The 22,157-nt window shown below is 43.7% G+C and overlaps 1 protein-coding gene across 2 annotated transcripts in view; it reads left to right on the plus strand.

Moving 5' to 3' along the window:
* LOC126272262 (hydroxylysine kinase) overlaps nucleotides 1-22,157 on the plus strand; it is a 215,773-nt gene that overhangs the window by 14,748 nt on the left and 178,868 nt on the right. Inside the window, exon 1 of one of the 2 annotated variants that reach the window (XM_049974997.1) lies at nucleotides 2,315-2,388. The exons of the other annotated variant lie outside the window; for it this stretch is intronic. The gene's annotated coding sequence lies outside the window, so the exon portion shown is untranslated. Of the gene's footprint in view, nucleotides 1-2,314; nucleotides 2,389-22,157 lie in introns of those variants that run through there. 2 annotated transcript variants of the gene reach the window in all.

Consider the following 22,157-nt stretch of genomic DNA (forward strand, 5'->3'; position numbering starts at 1 on the left):
AAATTTTGTGTGCCCGAAAATTCGTTACAGAAGACCTGGCATTCTTGCAGCTGATGTCCTCATTTTGTACGGTAATGCAAGGCCGCGTATTGCTCTATCAGCCAGAAACCCTCCACAAATGTGGATAGGAAATACTTCCTCACCCACCATAAAGTCCTGATATGAGACCATCACTCTCTGATTTGTTTCCCAAACTGAAGGAACAGCTCTGTGGAAAACATTTTGATACCTCTGATAAAGCTTTCAGTGAGCTGAGCCGAGTAATAAGACAGCTTAATAATGTGCTCCATCCTGAATACAAAAGTTGCCAAAACGTTGAGAAGTTGTCATAACCGGGAATGGAAATAGTACTGAAGGCCAATAAAGTTATTTTGTAAAAATAAATAATTTTCTTCAGTGCTACCTTACAGTATGCAGAAGTTTTGAAATGGCCCTTGTAGTTCTTATTCATTTTCCGTTTGCACATATTTTGCACTGTCCTTACATACTACATCATTCTTTGACGTTGCAGGCACAATTCATACTTCTCACAATAAACTGAAATGATCGAGATTAATTTCAGAATAATTAGTAATAAACTTTTTAATAATGCTAAAGCAGTGCCGTAACATTTGTTGATAAAGGGACAATTGTGTTTGGTATAACGCTAACCCAACCTTACAACACATTAGTATGAAGAAAAAGGAAGGTAAATCAGATTTCAACGATACTGATATGTAAATGCGGCAAAATTATGGCTACTAAACAAGGGTTATAGTGAAACAGAACTGCATACATGCTTGCTATTGTAAAACAGCAATATTTTTCACGTTTGCGTCTGCATTTCTGTCAGTGTGCAGCGTGTTCCCAGATATAAAAATTAATTGTGATATTGATCTATGAGCTTGTTTTTTCCGTATCTTAAAACGTGTTTTGCAAATGATCTATAGAAAATATGACGAAATCTCTTTTTAAAATAATGTTTTGATCCCTCAACTAACTTCAAAGAAGCCTTGTAATGTCTTGAGTCCTTATCCCACTTCAAAGAAGCCACGCTGCTTAAATCAACATCACACAACGTGGAATAATCTACATCTACATCTACATCCATACTCCGCAAGCCACCTGACGGTGTGTGGCGGAGGTACTTGAGTACCTCTATCGGTTCTCCCTTCTATTCCACTCTCGTATTGTTCGTGGAAAGAAGGATTGTCGGTATGCGTCTGTGTGGGCTCTAATCTCTCTGATTTTATCCTCATGGTCTCTTCGCGAGATATACGTAGGAGGGAGTAATATACTGCTTGACTCCTCAGTGAAGGTACGTTCTCGAAACTTCAATAAAAGCCCCTACCGAGCTACTGAGCGTCTCTCCTGCAGAGTCTTCCACTGGAGTTTATCTATCATCTCCGTAACGCTTTCGCGATTACTAATTGATCCCGTAACGAAGCGCGCTGCTCTCCGTTGGATCTTCTCTATCTCTTCTATCAACCCCATCTGGCACGGATCCCACACCGCTGAACAGTATTCAAGCAGTGGGCGAACAAGCGTACTGTAACCTTCTTCCTTTGTTTTCGGATTGCATTTCCTTAGGATTCCTCCAATTAATCTCAGTCTGGCATCTGCTTTACCGACGATCAACTTTATACGATCATTCCATTTTAAATCACTCCTAATGCGTACTACCAGATAATGTATGGAATAAACTGCTTCCAGTTGCTGACCTGCTATATTGTAGCTAAATTATAAAGGATCATTTTTTCTATGTATTCGCAGCACATTACACTTGTCTACATTGAGATCCAATTGCCATTCCGTGCACGATGCGTCATTCCGCTGCAGATCCTCCTGCATTTCAGTACAATTTTCCATTGTTACAACCTCTCGATATACCACAGCATCATCCGCAAAAAGCCTCAGTGAACTTCTTATGTCATCCACATGGTCATTTATGTATATTGTGAATAGGAACGGTCCTACTACACTCCCCTGCGGCACACCTGAAATCACTCTTACCTCGGAAGACTTCTCTCCATTGAGAATGAGATGCTGTATTCTGTTATACCAATATTAAAAGTGTGCAAGGTGTAATGCTTCCGAATACGCCAACGTCTTGGGACTACGTCTTCCCGTTATTGAGACACACGTCTCTATGTAGTGTAGTTGCTACACTGCACATCACTTTGGACCCGGTGTTAACATCCAACGTCGGTCGGAACCTTGGCCGCGCGCATGCGCGGAGCTCGTAGCTTCCTGAGGCCAGCGAACTGTGCCGGTCGACGTCACGCGAGTTGTGTTTGTTTTTGTGTTGCGACGCAAACAGCGCTTCACCCCACTGTCTTCCGTTGATGCAGGCAGCAGTGCAGAACGGAAGCGGGACTCGAGGTCGAGTATTAAAAGTAGCTTCTCGCGGTAAGTAGCCTCTGGGAAATCTGCTTATATCGATGTCATAGAAAATTTCTATAGCTTATCTGACGCTATACGAAGCTATAATCTGACCGTAAAAATACCTTCTGCTTTTCAGTCTGTCCGTAGATCATGATCTCCCGAATAATCTAGTGTACAAATCTGTTATGAAGTCTGCTTCATTCACTGAAACTTCCTGGCAGGTTAAAACTGTGTGCCGGACCGAGACTCGAACTCGGGACCTTTGCCGTTCGCGGGCAAGTGCTCTGCCAACTGAGCTACCCAAGCACGACTCACGCCCTGTCCTCACAGCTCGCCGTTTGATTGTAATCGTTTTCGAAATAAGGCAACTGCAAGCACCAATTCCGCAGACATTCTGACAAATCCCCTTGGCGTTTTAAACAGAAGATCGCTTTTGGACTTCGATAACTCCGAGGGCGTGGAAAACCATAGCAACAAAATGTAGGCGAGTTTTTACCGATTAGTACCACAAGCCACTGAGTACACATTCAAGGTTGGTGGCTTACATTAAATACATCAGCTAGCTGCTTTTCCTACACGCACGAGATGAGAAAGTAAACTAGTCGTAAGATCAATTTGGGCTCAGAATAAATGCAGGAAGACAGAAGGCAATACTGATCCTGAAGGTAGACTTAAGAAAGACAACATCTACGTTTACAGCATTTGTAAATTTAAGAAAAACTTTTGACAGGGTTATTGAAATATACTCTTTGAAATTACAGTGGTAGCAGGGATAAAATGTAGGGAACGGTAGCCTATTTACAATTGTTGCTGGAAACAGACAGCAGTTTTAAGTGCAGAATGGCCTGAAAGGGAAGCAGTGGTCGAGAAGGGCTTGAGATAGTTGTAGCCTATCCCAGCGTTATTCAATCTGTACATTGAGAAAGCCGTAACAGTAAAGCAAGCCAAGGAGAAATTCAGTTAAAATTTATGGAGAAGGAATGGAAACTTTGAGGTATGTCGGTGGCATTGTTATCCTGTCAGAGACTGCAAAAGCCTTGGAAGAGCAGTTGAATGGAGTGTTTGGAGTAAAACAAGGGCAATGGAATGTATTGGTTTTAAATCAAGCGGTACTGTTGGAATTAGATTAGGAAATGACACTCAGAAAGGTGTATATGAGTTGCGCTATTCGAACAGTAACTCGGCTGGCGATCGTCGACGTAGAGAAGCTATAAAATGCAAACTGGCAATAGCAACGAAAGCGTATTTGTAAAAGAGAAATATTTAAACATCTCATAAAAATTTAAGTGTTAGAAAATCTCTTCTGGAAGCACAGGGAGTGGCAAATAAAAGTGTCCCAGACGAGTAGAAACGATTCAACGTGTATGTATGCGGATAACCACCTTCAGAAACTTGCTGCTCAGGACGCAAAACTGTCAAGAGATGAATTGTGGTCGCTTTCAACATCTGCTATAGTGAGGTTTTTACTGCATTTCCTTTCCACTGCTGTGTTTCTTTGTACCCTGGAACTCTGTTCTCGGGACCACTTTTATTTGCCCCTCCCCATATTTGACTGGAGTATAGCCATGTATGCAAGTGAAACATGGTCAACTGAAACTACAAATCACTGTGGTTCATAGTTTTAGTTGATACACATCTACATCTACATCCATACTCCGCAAGCCACCTGACTGTGTGTGGCGGAGGGTACACTGAGTACCTCTATCGGTTCTACCTTCTATTCCAGTCTCGTATTGCTCGTGGAAAGAAGGATTCTCGGTATGCGTCTGTGTGGGCTCTAATCTCTCTGATTTTATCCTCATGGTCTCTTCGCGAGATATACGTAGGAGGTAGCAATATACTGCTTGACTCCTCGGTGAAGGTATGTTCTCGAAACTTCAACAAAAGCCCCTACCGAGCTACTGAGCGTCTCTCCTGCAGAGTCTTCCACTGGAGTTTATCTATCATCTCCGGAACGCTTTCGCGATTACTAAATGATCCTGCAACGAAGCGCGCTGCTCTCCGTTGGATCTTCTCTATCTCTTCTATCAACCCCATCTGGCACGGATCCCACACTGCTGAGCAGTATTCAAGCAGTGGGCGAACAAGCGTACTGTAACCTACTTCCTTTGTTTACTCATCTCGTGCGCGTAGGAAAAGCAGCTAGCTGTGTGTTTAGTGTAAGCCACCAACCTTGAATGCGTACTCAGCGGCTTCTGGTACTAATCGGTAAAAACTCGCCTAAATTTAGTTGCTATTTCCTTAGGATTCTTCCAATGAATCTCAGTCTGGCATTTGCTTTACTGATAATAAACTTTATATGATCATTCCATTTTAATCACTCCTAATGCGTACTCCTAGATAATTTATGGAATTAACTGCTTCCAATTGCTGACCTGCTATTTTGTAGCTAAATGATAAGGGATCTATCTTTCTATGTATTCGCAGCACATTACACTTGTCTACACTGAGATTCAATTGCCACTACCTGCACCATGCGTCAATTCGCTGCAGATCCTCCTGCATTTCAGTATAATTTTCCATTGTTACAACCTCCCTATACACCACAGCATAACCTGCAAAAAGCCTCAGTGAACTTCCGATGTCATCCACAAGGTCACTTATGTATATTGTGAATAGCAACGGTCCTATGACACTCTCCTGCGGCACACCTGAAATCACTCTTACTTCGGAAGACTTCTGTCCATTGACAATGACATGCTGCGTAATGACGTCAAGAGTCAAACCTAATCGAAATTTTCTCATTCAGAGTGAAACTAAGTTAATAAACAGTCCAGAAGAGAAGAGCTAAGGCTTTTAAAATGTGGTGCTAGAGAAGAATGCTGACGATTAGATGAGCAGGTCGGATATCTAATGAAGATGTGCTGAAATGAATTGGGGAGAAAAGAAATGCATGTCACAACTCGACTAAAAAACGGATCGGTCTATGGGAGACATCCTGCGGTGTCATGGATGGAAGTGTGAAGGCTAAAAAATGGTAGAGAGAAACCAAGACTTGACTACATTAAGAAGGTTCAACATAATGTAGGATGCAGTAGTTATGCAGTGGTGAAGAGGTTTGCGTAGGAGATTTACAGGGTGATTACAATTAAACTTTCGCTACTTTAGAGGACCCCCATTAAAAACGAGTGATCGCAGCACAATGAAACTTTGTGGAAACATATGTAAGGACATGAGAACATGTGGAAGAGATATAACAGAGGGTTCAAATCTGGTGAGCTTGGTGGTTGCACAGGTTGGAACGATCGGGCAATGATTCGGTTTGCTCCTGGAAGAGACACTTGGCCAACTGCGCCACAAATTGCTGAAGAAGTTACTGTTGTCATGGCTGAGATTGCTGGATACAATGTGCGGTCTTCAAGCTCTGCACGAGCCGTGTCGCGAAGGCTGAACATTCCATGGTCCATCCTTCGAAAAGTGCTGCACGATTGTGACATGGTGTCCGTACGAACATCACGTTACTCACCAACGTTTGCCACATGAAGCAGACATTCGAGTAGACTTTGCTCTTTCTTGCAAGGGTTGAAGTTGATGACGTGTATCGTTGGAACGTTTTGTGGAGTGATGAAGCTCAATTTACGCTCACTGGGGAAGTGAAGACCCACAGTTGCATATGGAAACCGTCACCGCCAACGAGTGTTCACTAAGTTGTCCTGCGTAGTGAACGCGTCACTGTAAGGTGTAGCTTCCCGACACAGTTCAAGATTGGTCTATTATTCTTTGATGAACTCCGATCCCACGTACAAGGACATGCGGTATGAAGAGCACTGGAGACTGATCTGCTCCGCCAACATGTGATCCCTGCTGTATGGGAGAGAGGCTCTTTAAACTCCATTGTTTTGATGCCGCTGGAGCTCCACCTCACATCGCTCGTGACGTCACTAGGTTACTCAGTAACACATTTGGAGAAAACCGAATCACTGACCGATCATTCCAAACTGCGTAACCACCAAGATCGCCAGATGTGAACCCTCTGATGTGGAAATTAAAATATACTTCTTTCAGTGCCTTATTCATTAATTCTCTTCCGCGTGTCCTTAACAAATGTTTCCTCAAACTTTCATTGTCCTTCGATCACTCGTTTTCCACGGAGGCCCTCTCAAGTAGTGAAAGCTTAATTATAACCAGCTTGTACATCTGACTGAAGATCACCACAATAACAACATTGTACTTTGAGCTTGGGAATACATGGTGTTGTACTGGTAAAACTTCTTTCTTCATGCAGAAAGGCAACAGCACTTCGCGAGCTTGGATCACTAAACACGAGGGTTGGAATTTAAATAGTGGCAACTATTTATTCACAGCTCATAGAAAATAGATACATGACTTCCTGGCAGATTGAAACTGTGTGCCAGACCGAGACTCGAACTCAGGACCTTTACCTTTCGCAGGCAAGTGCTCTACCAGGTCCCGAGACAAAGGTCCCGAGTTCGAGTCTCGGTCTGGCACACAGTTTTAATCTGCCAGGAAGTTTCATATCAGCGCACACTCCGCTGCAGAGTGAATATCTCATTCTGGAAAATAGATACGAGTTTCAAAGTTTTACTGACCTTCAAAGTAGTCACCAGCATTGTGTACAACCCGTTGCCAGCGATGTGGAAGACATAAGATACTCTTAGCAGTGCCAGTTGTGTTGACAGTTCGAGCAGCGCGACGAGTTTGTAGCAGTTCTGAAGCGAATGCCGTGAAATGTTTCCTTCAGTTAAGAAATCGAACTTATGAGGGCTTAAGTCAGGGAAGTGTAGCAGGTGGTATAGCACTTAGCAGCCCCATCAATCAAACAAATCAGTAAGAGCTTGCACTGTACGTGCTTGAGCATTGTACATGCAAAATGATGGTCAGGTCCTGCAGAAAGTGTCATCACTTCTGTCGCTAAGCTGGCCGTAGTTTTTGTTCCAAAAATGAACAGCGTAGAGACAGAAGTGATGACACTTTCTGCGGGACCTGACCATCATTTTGCAGGACAATGCACAAGCACGTAAAGTGCAAGCTTTGTGGTAGTGCTATACCACCTACTGCACTCCCCTGACTTAAGCCCCCGTGAGTTCAACTCGATTTCTTAACTGAAGGAAACACTTCACGCATTTCGCTTCGGAACTGTTAAGAGTATCCTACGACTTCCACGTCGCTGGCAACGGATTATACAAAATGCTGGTGACTACTTTGAAGGTCAGTAAAACTTTGAAAAACGTATCTTTTTATACGAGTTGTAAATAAATGGTTGCCACTATTAAAGTTCCAACCCTCGTATTTACAGTGTAGTTGAATTGTGAGAATGTCTGTTGCTCGACCAGTCTTTAAGAAGCGTCACTGGAAAGATCAGTAGAATTATGGAGCATAAGAGTATTTTCTACTCTCGTACGAGGTCTTTTTTTTTTAGAGTAACCAACTCGCATGGAGGGCGGCTGTCAGAGGTAGTCAGTTAAACGCATTTTTTCTCGCGCGAAAAGGAAGTGTTACTGGGGTTAACGAATTCTTCGACGGCAATCTCAGAGTCGTATTATTTCTGCTACGTCAGTGCGGCGATGGTGTAAACACTTTTGTAATGCCTATATTATTAAAGAAAAGAATGCACTGAAAGTCGACTGTAAGTCTAACTGTAAGCTGACAGTTACTGTTTGTAACATCTGCCTCATGGAAGATTCTACGTTACAGATTACAGTGAAGCACCGTAATGACCTTCTGAAAAGGCGGACGATATATGAGGATTTTAGGTTCGTTGCAGTTAATGATCAAAATGAGCCGAAATGAATAGAACAGAGTAATGAAGTGACATTTAAATTATGTGGAAAGGAGAATAGGTACATGTACATGGATGAGGATCCTAGAATCTTTTACTGTTATTGAAACGTAACGTGGCAGCATAAAAGCATACACGTTTTCTGACGTGGAAAGGTGAATATGCAATATAAACATAAACGAGGATCCGAGAAACTTCTAGTGTTATTAAGGTGTAACGTGACAGCCTAAAAGCACATGTTTTCTGCTGTTTCGTAGTTACAAACGATTGCTCCAGTTTTGTCTTCGACGAGAGCACTTGGATATGATGGAGCACTAGTTTATGCTACTGGAAGTCATGACCGAGAAGAAGGCATAGGTATTTGGTTTTCAACTAGAGGGCACTGCATCACAAGACAGGGTGAGTCAGGAGGAAAGGTACGTGCTTTGAGGGGTGATAGCTTTAGTAATTCTGAACAAAAAACTTCATATGGACATATGCCGCATTCCGTATGGTTTTCGAGACAGAACACATTCAATGTACACTGTTATTTATTTTCTGTGTTATACAAACGTTATCATTGTTTACAACGAATGACAGTAGTGTAGATGAAATTGAGGGAACAATTTGATACACGACACTTGTGGTCTGTCAAACCACGAAACTACCTTAAACTGGCCTACAAATACAAGTCACAGCTCATGAACGTCGCGCGAGATTTTCAATGTTCTCGCGCTTTCTTCATGCAAATTATCAGTCCTTGAGAAAAAAAATGAATGCAACGTTTTTTGTATGAATGTGTACTTTAATTTTGTACGTTGACACGTTTTCGCTGGAGGATGCGGTTATCGAGATATTCAAGAAAAAACGTACGAAAGTGATTATAAATATGTTCTATTTCGGAAACCATTGGGAATAGGACATACGTCCATATGAAGTTTCTTGTCCAGAATCACAAATAGCCCCTCCCGCCGGAGGTTCGAGTCCGCCCTCGGGTATGGATATGAGTGATTTTAGCATAAGTTAGTTTAAGTAGTGTGTAAGCCTAGGGACCGACGACCTCGACAGTTTGGTCCCATAAGAATTCATACTCAGTTGAACATTTTGAATCACAAATACTGTCACCCCTCAAAACATGTACCTTTCCTCATGACTCACTTCGTGTACGAACATCCGAGAAATCCAAAATCACAAAACTGCTTAAATTGCATTGTACACTCTTCGTTACCACATTCACTTTTACATTTATTCAGAGTGCAGTTACTGAGTGTGCACATTTGGGGAACTTTCTAACAGATTTTCTAAATGGAAAATTGCCATTTGCAGTCAATGTTCTTAGCGACTGACTCACCCACGCATGATTCATGAGCTGTCCTACAATTCTGCCAGACGTGTTCTACTATCACTATTGCAACTCTCTCTCCCCCCCCCCCCCCCCCCTACACCTTCACCCAGGGACCTTTCCGAGATACGGTGGCTTGCGCGCCTTAGGTGCAACCACACTTAAGGGGTATCTGTGGAAAGGCCAGACAAACTGCATTTCCTGAGGAGGGACAAGAGCACATTCAGTAGTTGATGGGCAACGGTCTGGATGGCTCACTATTCTAGCCCTGTGCTAGTTCTGCGAACAGCTGAAAGCAAGGTGACACTGTAGTCGTTATTTTTCCCGAGGCCACGCAGCTCCACTGTAAGGTTAAAACACCGATTGCATTCTCTTGCGGAAAACATTCTACAGCTAAAACAGTCCTTTATTCGGATCTATGTTCGGGAACACAGGAGGATGTTTTCATCAGGATAAACAAAACGGGTTGCAGTTTGGAATGTTAGATCCCTCAATCACGAAGGTAGGTTAGAGAATTTAAAAAGGGAAATGATTAGGATGAAGTTAGATATAATAGGAATTTGCGAAGTTCGGTGACATGAAGAACGGGACATCCGATCACGTCGTTACAGGGCTGCAAATACAAAATCAAACTGTAATAGTAGGGCTAGTAATGAATAAAAATAGGGCTAGTAATGAATAAAAACATAGGAATGTAGATAAACAGCGCAGTGATCTCATTATCATAGCCAAGATAGACTCAAGGCCAACACGTAAGACAGAACTACAAGTTTATATGCCAACAAATTTCGCAGATGATCCTGAGATTGAAAGAATGTATGAGAGATAAATGAAATTATTCGGAGAGTTAAGGGCGGCGAAAATTTAATTGTTATGGGGGACCGGAATACGACAGCAGGAAAAGAAAGAGAAGAAATAATGGTAGGTGCATGCTGACGAGAGGAAAGTAATGAAAGACGAAGCACCCTGATAGAACTTTGCACATAACATAATCTAATCATTGCTATCACTTGGTTGAAAAATTATGTGAGGAAGTTGTATACGTGGAAGAGACCTGAAGACATTGGAAGGTTTCATACAAATTACATAAAGGTACGCCAGAGATTTCAAAACTGCAATGGCTGATATGGACCCAGACCATAATTTATTGGTTATTAATTGGAGATTAAAAGTGAATAAATTGTAAAAAGGTAGGACTTTAAGTAGATAGAAAAATTAAAAGCTCTAGAGGTTGCAGAGAGTTTCAGATGGAGCATCAGGCAACGTATGACTGACACTGCAGAAAGGAATACAACAGAAGAAGAATGCGTAGATTTGAGAGAAGAAATAACGGAGGCAGCGTAGGATCAAATATATTTTGAACATGGCTGCACTACAGAAACCGTTACAGAACAACAGGTGTAATAGACAGCCAACCAGCTGCAACAAATGGTTTAGACGGATTTAAGCCTGTCTTCCTCAGAAGGACAATCTGTTTTTACTATTTTCAATTTGATGTTCATATATTTGGAAACAGCTTTCGATACCTCGGCAGGCAGGAACTTCAATATTTTGAACACGGCTGCACTACAGCATCGGTTACAGAACAGGAAGTGCAATAGACAGCCAACGATTACGTCTGAGGAAGACGGGTGTAAATCCGTCGAAACCATGGTGACGGTTATTTGAAAACCACAATTTATTGCAACTGGTGGGCTGTCTATTACACCTGCTGTTCTGTAATCGTTTCTGTAGCGCAGCCATGTTCAGAATATTGAAGTTCCTTCCTGCCAAGGTATCTAAGACTGTTCCCAAATAAATGGACATCAGATTGAAAATAATGAAAAGAGGGTGTCTTCCTGAGGAAGACGGGGTTAAATGCGTCGAAACCACGGTAAAGGTCATCTGAAAACCACAATTTATTGCAACTGGTGGGCTGTCTATTACACCTGCTGCTCTAAAAAGACAAGGCATAATAGAAAAAAATGGCTCTGAGCACCACGGGACTTAGCTTCAGAGGTCATCAGTCCCCTAGAACTTATAACTGCTTAAGCCTAACTAACCTAAGGACATCACACACATTCATGCCCAAGGCAGCATTCGAACCTGCGACCGTAGTGGTCACGCGGTTCCAGACTGAAGCGCCTAGAATCGCACGGCCACACCGGCCGGCAAGCATGCAAACTAGGGGATAGAAGCTGCCTATAAAACAGTTAAAGTGAACCTTAGAGAAAAGAGAAACAGCTGCATGAATATCATCAGCTCACATTTCAAGCCAGTATTTCTGGGGTTTCAGAGGACTGTGTGAAAACTACAACAGACAGAAAATTACACATATCAGTAACTTCCTATTCGTGATCTGCACCGCGCTACAGTTGCAGAATGCACCACAATGGGGCAGACATGTTACAACATGTGGGCAAAATATATATTCCATATCGTCGCATCGAATTGGTTCTCGCCTGCATATAGTCAACACAATGAACCGATTTTCAATACGTCGTGGCTACAAAATACTGATACGAGTTATTTACAAAAGAATGGAAGAACTCCTAGACATCATCCTCAGGGAAGATCAATATACGTCTCGGAAAAATGTAGAAATATGAGAAGCAATAGTTGCCACTCGACATTTGTTGGAAGATAGGTTAAAGAAAAGCAAACCTACGTTTATAGCATTTCGAAGTTTGGAGAAAGCTTTGGACAATTTTGACTGGAATACACTGTTTGAAATTCTTAAGGTAGCAAGAATGAAAGATTATTTACAACTTGTATGAAAAGCAGAAAGCAGTTATAAAAGTGTAAGGATGTGAAAAGGAAACAGCAGTTGAGGAGGCAGTGAATCAATGCTGTAGCCTATTGCGGTGTCATGAAATCTGTACATTGAGCAAGAAATTCGAAATGGGAATTTAATTTCACGAAGAAGCAATAAAAAGTTGGAGATCTGTTAGAGACGGTAAAGGATTTGAAAGAGCAGTTGAATGGAGTGGATGAAGAAATGTTATAAGATGACCATCAGTTAAAGTAAAACAAGAGTAATGGAGTTTAGTCCAATTAAATCAGACGATGCTGAGATAAAGGGATCAGAAAATGAGATACGAAAAGTAGTAAATGTGTTGTGGTATTTGAACAGCAAAATACATGATGATGGCCGAAATAGAGAGCATATGAAACGCAGATTGGCTGTAGCAACATTTGCGTTTCTGAGAGAGGAATTTTGTTAAATTGAAGTGTTAGGAAGTCTTTTTTTAACTTACTTGTCTGGAAGTAGCCTTAGACGGAAGTGAAAAGTGGACGATTAGCAGTTCGGATAGAAAGAAAGTAGCGGATTTTAAAGTGAGATGCCATAGAAAAATGATGAAAATTTGCTGGGCAGACCGAGTAACTAATAACGAGGTGCTGAATCAAATTTTGGAGAATGGTATTTAGAGCACAATTCGAGTAAAAGAAGGGATCAGCTGAAAAGACACGTCCAGATGCATCAAGGAATCATGACGTTAGTATCGGAGATAAGTGTTGAGAATAAAAATTATAGAGGGAGACCAAGGTACGTGTATGTTACAGACATTGTGTGAAATTCTGCTGTTCTATAGAATGCCTAGGTAATGTATGGAGTGTTTGATGGTTTTAGGTAAACTATAAAATATAACTTCCCGTGAAAATCTTACATACTATTCCTAGGCCCTCTATATAATACCTAGGCATTATACAGAGTGACCAGTATCATTTACGCAAAGTGTTATAGGTGCACAAGATGAGAAGGCTTTATTAATTAACACGTATTTGAAACTGAAGGAACCAAACTACGAAATAAAGCACTGAATATTCTTATCGGTAAACAATGAAAGCAGAACTGAAATTCAAATACTCGTGCCCGCATCTCGTGGTCGTGCGGTAGCGTTCTCGCTTCCCGCGCCCGGGTTCGATTCCCGTGCGGGGTCAGGGATTTTCTCTGCCTCGTGATGACTGGGTGTTGTGTGTTGTCCTTAGGTTAGTTAGGTTTAAGTAGTTCTGAGTTATAGGGGACTGATGACCATAGATGTTAGGTCCCATAGTGCTCAGAGCCAAATACTCGTAACAGTAAGTATTGACTTTTCTTATTCACAAAAAACGCATCATATTTTGGTAATTTGATCTTGTACATACATTTCACGACTTAAAAAAAGAATGCGAACAGAATACTGTTACTGGCATAGCCTACTTGCTGCAGAAGATAAGGATAGAGTGACATTTAGAATTGCATTTAATTTTCTTTTTGACACAAAGGCACCTCATACGTCGATATTTCGTGTTGCACATACACCTGACGAATCCTCGGCCGCTTGCTGTGGACTGAGAAGTAGCTGCGGATCAGAGAGGTATTTCGTGGTCGGTAACGTCTTCAATTCTCATTAATATCTTTGGACATACTCTCAGTTCTGATATTGGATAGAGCTGCTTCAATATTCCTTCTGCAGTTCCAAGTCAGTAAAAGCCATTTTCCGTCACGTTGATAACAACTGCCAACGGATTGCGTGAGCCACCCCGCCCTTTGCCGACGTCGGGCGTCGAAACACGCACAGTGGCACCCGAAGGCACAGGAGGAATTTTTTTGTCAGCATCCGTTTTCATTTCTTTGGTCTGAATCTCAAAGTTCCATTTCAATTCCGTTTCAATTTGGATAGCTTTCCCAGCCCTGAAGCAAACGCTGCACAAAATGCTAACCTCATTACCTTCTACTTCGTCACAATCATCGTCTTAATGAGAATGCCCACAGATGGCGTAAAATTCTCGGTCACACTTTTGAAAAGAATGAGCAGCGCTGGTTTCTTTTAAGCAGACGCAACAGATACCAGAAAAAGAAGGATTTTCAGTGAGGTAGAAATGGAAGACTCTTCGTTAACCATGGCTTCATCACTGTTTTGGTTTCCTCCACCACGGATTGCACTCTGATCTATGTCTTCTGTAGGGGGCTGTGCTTCTTTCATTTATTCATCTCGTCCTTCTTTCCCCTGTTGGCTGTTTGCACGCTTTCTACTATTTCCTCCAGCCCTTTCTCAGTCTCCACGTCTTGTAAAACGTCGCCAGGCAGGGACGACGTCGAGGGACCTACTCTAACTTTGCAGCCGAACAGAGCTTTGTCTGACGACCTGTTAATCCCAGAATGAAAAGCTGTGTTTTTCGTAAGTGGGACGAACCGCATTCCCTCACGTCAGCTGCTTGGTTTTTCATCTAGCATCCAAGCACGCAGCACATTTTCAATGTCCTGATTTGCTCTCTAGACGTTCCTCTGACTTCGTGAGTGACGCGGCCTACCGTGGACTATCTTCTAGGTGGTCCAGTATTCGTTTAGGCTACTTGCCACAATTTTTTGCACATTCTATGCCGTTATCGGACTGTAGAATCTTTGGAGGACCAAGCGACATAAATTTGTCAATGGGGTTATAGGCTGCTTCTTCCTCTTTCTTTGATTTCAGAGCCCCGAGAATCACAAACTTAGTGGGATGATCTTGGTAGACCATAGTTCTCTCTACCAGGATGGGACTGTAAATTGATGAGATCGACCTGACAACATGAAATGAATCCTGAAAATGCCATTGGCTTGATCACAATGGCTTTTTTAAATATTGTAGAGGCACAACAGTTTAAGATAGGAAAGCCAGATTTGGTGCAATATTTCAGAGCGCACAAATTACAGCCCAGTGAAGGCCAGATTGCAGTAAGTTATGCTGACCAGCGGTTGCAAAGTAGAATGGAGGCCGTAGGGTCATCGAACCGCTGAAAAGAGTAAATGCAGCGGTTTGCATGTCGCAAGTTACAGGAAGAAGGGGCCCACTGGTGCAACCTAGATGTTGTGTGCACGTGACTCAGAGCGATGCATTGGGAAAACAGAGGCGCACAGCAAAGTATAAATAGGTGCCGTTTTCTAACGAGATTCATTCAAGTGTGGCAGCTCTCGTGGAGGCGCGGCTCATCATACTACTGGGCTACACGCAGCAACAGATGGGGTGCCAGCGTCCCAGTCCACGGCGGGTCATTGGTTTGACCCTCTGAGGCCAACGCAGGGTCTACAGCCAGCCATCGGCGGGCCACTCTTGGGCTCGCTACCGCGGGCAGTCGTCTTGGCTCTTGACACTCGCCGGAGACTTCCTGAGGAGAGGGCCATAGATTCGGACGCCGGATAGCGGGCACTTGTTCGTTGACACGAGGTCATCCAAGCCGATGGGGAGACGGATGCAGCTGGCCCCCCGCAGCTCACACCGAGCAGTGCTGAGTCGGCTGCTGGTGCAGCCATCCTGACATCGACGGATCTCAGCGGGCCGGCCAAGGCTGGCACGACACAGTGTTGTGTTGCATAGGCTGCTGGGCTGCTTCCTCAGCATTGAGGGGCCTTGTGACGCAGACCAAGGTGAACAGAGCACTGTAGTGGAAGCAAATAAATAATTCGGAAAGTTTTTGCCAAGTTTTAATATGGCAACTCCTGCCACCCACCCACTACATTTGGTGTCTTCCGGCCATATTTGGTCATCCTGATACATTTGGTGGCAGACGTCGCCATTACAGAATCTTCTGCGTCTTCTGGCAAGGTTCACAAATATGAATGTACAGCTCGGTATCATCATGGGTAATGTTCTTCTACTTAGGTGAAAGTTCTTTCTACATCTTGTCACGCCCTCCATGACCAATAGCCAAATGGGCCTTACTGATTATGTCAAAGAACTCGGAGTCCGAGGCGTATAATTGAACAGCACTCTTACTTTTTTTAACAGGATAGATGGATTTTGTCTGATCCTCGACCATCATAACGTCATAGTGTTTCAGCAGCCAGTGCTACCATGATACCTTCTTCATAGTCGTCTTAATCCATTTCACATCGTTGACTATCTTTTGGTAACTGGTTTCTGTTAGGGAAACACTGTTTTTAGTATCATTGGCTCGGTTTATTGCAGAACCATAGCTGCATGTCAGCATGGCGCGATGCCTGTCTTGGCACTACACTTCCTTCCGGAGTGGTGATACAAGAACAACGGGAAAGGAAGACGGGAGAGCGTCTGTGGAACCCAGCTCGTTGCTGTCTAGTGGAGAACTATTATGGCGATATCCGTGGCGTGATAGCTGAACGACATAAAAATAATATGCTGCCTTCGCAACCATTAAAAAAAGAACCGGACGCCACCACAAGCAGTAGAGGTGGTAAAAATGGCGAAATTAGCCAGCAGAAAATCCGGCAAAGTACACAATGCTTAGGCGATGTACGAAATATCAACCTTGTCATATTTGACGTTCGATTTTAGGCATCCTGTACATTACCTAAGCATTCTATAGAACGTCGGATTTCAAACAATGCCATTAACATATATAGTAAGCAGGTTCAAATGGATATAGGTTGCAGCAGTGATGAGATGCATCAAACCAGCCTTCAGACTAAAGTCCATAACCACGGCAATAAGAACAACGACAACATCCTACTTTCCACAATTTGCACGTTCTGCATACTAGCAGATATCGCGAAGAAACGGTATAGCCAAAGCAAGGGCCTTGCTTCTGCAACAAATTTCCCACTGTTCTGCTAGAAGAGACACGTGCAGCGAAAAACGTACAGGCCGCTATAGTCTGTTGACTGACAGAGACCGTCGACAGTTGAAGAAGGTCATAATGTGTAATAGGTAGACATCTATCCAGACCATCACACAGGAACGTCAAACTGCATCAGGATCCACTGCAAGTACTATGACAGTTAGGCGGGAGGTGATAAAACTTGGATTTCAGGGTCGAGCGGCTGCTCATAAGCCACACATCAAGCCGGTAATTGCCAAACGACGCCTCGCTTGGTGTAAGGAGCGTAAACATTGGACGATTGAACAGTGGAAAAACGTTTTGTGGAGTGTCGAATCACAGTACACAGTGTGACGATCCGATGGCAGGGTGTGGGTAGGGCTAATGCCCGGTGAACTTCATCTGCCAGCGTGTGTAGTGCCAACAGTAAAATTCCGAGGTGGTGGTGTTATGGTGTGGTCATGTTTTTTATGGAGGGGGCTTGCACCCGTTGTTGTTTTGCGTGGCACTGTCACAGCAGAGCTCTACACTGATGTTTTAAGCACCTTGTTGCTTCCCACTGTTGAAGAGCAATTCGGAGATGGCGATTGTGTCTTTCAACACGATCGAGCACGGCCTGTGGTTGAGTGGTTACACGACAGTAACATCCCTGTAATGGACTTATCTGCACAGGGTCCTGACGTGAATCCGATAGAACACCTTGGGATGTTTTGGAACGCCGTCTTCGTGCCAGGCCTCACCGACCGATATCGATATCTCTCCTCAGTGCAGCGCTCCGTGAAGAACAGGCTGCCATTTCGCAAGAAACCTTCGAGCACCTGAATGACCATATGCTTGCGAGAGTGGAAGCTGTCATCAAGGCTAAGGGTGGACCAACACCATATTGAATTCCAGCATTACCGATCGAGGGCGTCACGAACTTTTAAGCCATTTTCAGCCAGTTGTCCAGATACTTTCGATCACATAGTGTAGATAGTGGTTTTTACTCGCTATGTTTGCGAATGGAAATATCTAGCAGTGGTAGTAGGTACCTCCGCCACGCATCGTACGGCGGCTTGCGGAGTATCTATGTAGATGCAGACGTAGATGTACAGATGGACAGAGACATGCGGAAGGAGGAGAGGGGATTGCACTGCGGGGCGCAGCTAGTGTGCCATATTTCTTTTCCTATTTCCAGCCACAGTGACGAGTCACTGTTGAGCACTTACAACTTGTAAAAGATCCGCTGTGCCACCAACTAGTTCTGATCAGTTCGACATATTTTGACAATATTCGTAGCACGGCGACGTAGCATCTCCAGGCAGCGCCTCTCTAGCGAGCTTTCACCAACCAGTCCTGTGTCGCCGCTGCCAAACGTCTGCGATACTGCAATTCTGGTTCCGGCGGAGGTTCGAGTCCTCCCTCGGGCTTGTGTGTGTGTGTTTGTCCTTAGGATAATTTTGGTTAAATAGTGTGTAAGCTTCGGGACTGATGACCTAAGCAGTTAAGTCCCATAAGATTTCATACACATTTGAACATTTTTGAACTGCAACTCTGTGTGCACTGCGCCCTGTAGACATGTCTAAAATAAACTCTTGACCATAGCAAAGGAAAAATGTGTACGGGAAGCCTCTCTTATGGGTCGTCAGGAGCATGTTCTCTTCTGTTGGTTTTTTTCAGATATTTACAATCTGGCAGTTTGTAGCTGGAGTCAGCCACAACAAATACTGGTCACAGCGTCTTTCATGTGACGCCCAGCGGCGATGGAAGCGTCGGTTTGATTCCTGTCACAAATAACATTATTTTTAAAGCGTGATTTCACTTGCTAATTCGACACAGCCGTCCCATATTAGGCTAGGGCGGATATTACTTTTATCGATATGCATTAACAGGGACAGTAAAACAGGAAGAAAATCTAGTATTACAGCAGCGACTGAACACTGCTGCTGCATGGCGGTAGCAGTCAGCAAGAGCCAGGCGGTCCTTTCGCTGCCGGAGTACTAACTTTTATACGCAGCATTTAACGGTATATGCTGTTCACCAAACCGATCAACAAACAATCGCTGACATGTCTCAGTGGAACCGGTAATCCAATATTGTCTCACAAGAAACAAGCGCTTTCCGGCAATATAGCGATACATTGTCACTAAACAAAGAGCTCCAACCAGAGCTACGCGTGGAAAAATACAGTTGCGTCAAACGATGTTCAAGAGTGCAGTGTTGCCAGGTTAAACGTCACAAATTAATCAGTGCATTTTCTGTGGAATTACTATACATGTTTGTGGATCCTCTTTCGAGTGGAACACCCTCGAGAAAGGACTTGCCAGACGCCACAGGGTGTCGCTGCACACGTCGACGCAGAGTACGCGTCACCTTACTGCCTGCTATCGTGATTGGTCTGCGCGTCCTTTTAAGCCGCCGAACTCAGAATTCCGCCTCGAGGCGAAAGGACGTGTTTAGGCACGCCCGAGGCAGCTGCCCCGTCTGCACCCGTGGAGGTAAGAAAAGAAGGGAGGTGGCATTACGTCATAAACTTGAAGCCGATACCCACCATCTTAACTCACGCAAAAGACTCATACCCCCTTAGTTCACCGCGGTGATATTTCCCCGTGACGTCACTCTGGCCGTGCCGTATTAATACAACAAATACGCATTCAAGAACAGAAAAACGTTCCAAATTGCCTTCCTGACACTACGTTATTGATGAAAGCTCTGTATTTTTTAGTATTTAAAACAGTGTTGCGCCCACACCACAGAAATAATGAACAAGAAGTACTCCTAAACAGTAGTCTGCCAATGATTTGGGCCACTTAAAATGGCGGCAGGCCCCACCCGCTCTGGCTTCAAAACAACGCACAGCGTAAGTCTATAGTGCCACCTTCGTTCGTTTTCTGCCTCCACGTCTGCACCGGAGCCGACCGGGCGCTGTCCACCGAGGTCAGCCCCACTGGCCACTATTCTTAAGACGACCGTGACTACGGAGGCATGACTGGGTGTCGTGTCATGTCCTCAGGTTAGTTAGGTTTAAGTAGTTCCAAGTTCCCATAGTGCTCAGAGCCATTTGAACCATATTTTTTAACTACGGAGGCAGGAAAACCGAGTACGACGGACCATGCAGCGTACATGGGCTACCAGAGACCATGTAATACATAATTTGAGGACTTTTTCTACAAAACTCGTTTATGCAAAAAATGAAATTTTACAGCAGACACATTTATTTACAAAAGATGCAACTGGAAAGGGAAAACTGTTTTACAATTAGCAAATTTCGTGACTTTGCATATACACAAAGTTTTCGATAGTTTCTCAACTGCTGGGAACAGGAACACAACATCCTTTTTCAAAATTCGCTTAATGCTCAAACTAGAAGTAAAAATACAGTTTTCATTCTGCATGTGTGAAAGTTTAACAGTGTGTAGATACATCCTTTCCCCTCGTTTTCAAACTTAGTTCAACCTGTTCCCGTGTGTGGCGCCGTTACAGCATGTCTTCAAGATGGCTGCTACACTGGGCGTTCATCAGAAGCAACGTGCTGTCATAGAATTCCTGTGCTGTGAAAACGAGACAGTGGGCAACATCCACAAGAGGTTGAAAAAGGTTTATGGAGATGCTGCTGTCGATCGCAGTACAGTTAGTCGGTGGGCAAGCACGTTACGTGGTGAAAGCGGGCACGACAATATTGATGATTGTCCTCGCAGCGGCAGGCCTCGTACTGCACACACTCCAGACAATGTGCACAGAGTTAACGAATTGGTGACTGCTGACAGGCGCATCACAGTGAACGGATTGTCACGCTACGTTGGGATTTGGGAAGGAAATGTTTTCAGAATACTGAAAGTGTTGGCGTTAAAAAAGGTTTGTGCCATGTGGGTTCCCACACTCGTTCGTCCTCTGTTAGAATATTGCTGCGCGGTGTGGGATCCTTACCAGGTGGGATTGACGGAGGACATCGAAAGGGTGCAAAAAAGGGCAGCTCGTTTTGTATTATCGCGTTATAGGGGAGAGAGTGTGGCAGATATGATACACGAGTTGGGATGGAAGTCATTACAGCATAGACGTTTTTCGTCGCGGCGAGACCTTCTTACGAAATTTCAGTCACCAACTTTCTCTTCCGAATGCGAAAATACTTTGTTGAGCCCAACCTACATAGGTAGGAATGATCATCAAAATAAAATAAGAGAAATCAGAGCTCGAACAGAAAGGTTTAGGTGTTCGTTTTTCCCGCTCGCTGTTCGGGAGTGGAATAGTAGAGAGATAGTATGATTGTGGTTCGATGAACCCTCTGCCAAGCACTTAAATGTGAATTGCAGAGTAGTCATGTAGATGTAGATGTAGATGTCGACAGTGGCTCACAAAGAAACAAGAAAAACGGTATGCAGAGAACTTTTGGAACAGTGCGAGAATGGTGGAGATGAATTTCTTGGAAGAATTTTGTCAGGTGATGAAACATGGCTCCATCATTTTTGACCATAGACGAAGAGTCAAACAATGCAGTGGCACCATGCAAATTCACCCAAGAAAAAAAAATCAAAACCACACCTTCTGCTGGAAAAGTTATGGCTACGGATTTTTTCGATTCCAAAGGACTCTTGCTTGTGGACATCATGCCAAGTGGAACCATCATAAATTCTGATGCATACGTGACGACAGTGAAGAAACTTCAAGCTCGTCTGAGTCGTGTTCGACCACATCGGCAAAAGCAGGATGTTTTGCTGTTGCTCGACAATGCACGGCCACACATCAGTCAAAAAACCATGGAATAGATCACAAAACTCGGATGGGAAACACTGTAACACCCGCATTACAGTCCTGACCTGGCTCCATGTGACTATCATCTCTTTAGGAAACTGAAAGACTCTCTTCGTGGAACAAGGTTTGATGATGGTGACTGCCTTGTGCGCGCTGCCAAACAGTGGCTCCAACAGGTTGGTCCAGGATTCTACCGTGCGGGTGTACAGGCGGTGCTTCAAAGATGGCGTAAGGCACCTGAGAGGGATGGAAATTATGTAGAGAAATGAAAATATTGTTCCTAAAGAATGTATATACACACTATAAAACTTTAAAACATGTAGAATAAAAGATGGATTTAAAAAAAATAGTGTGCACTTCTTTTGGGGTGACCCTCTTATTTCTTTTTTGTCTTCTACACAAATTCAGGGAAGCCCTCGTCCTCATAAATTGTCTGCGATCTGCCACGATCTTGATACTCCTCACCATTTGCAGAGAGTGTATCACTGT

This window comes from Schistocerca gregaria, chromosome 5, assembly GCF_023897955.1.
Source record: "Schistocerca gregaria isolate iqSchGreg1 chromosome 5, iqSchGreg1.2, whole genome shotgun sequence".
In the NCBI taxonomy this organism is placed as follows: Eukaryota; Metazoa; Arthropoda; class Insecta; order Orthoptera; family Acrididae; genus Schistocerca; species Schistocerca gregaria.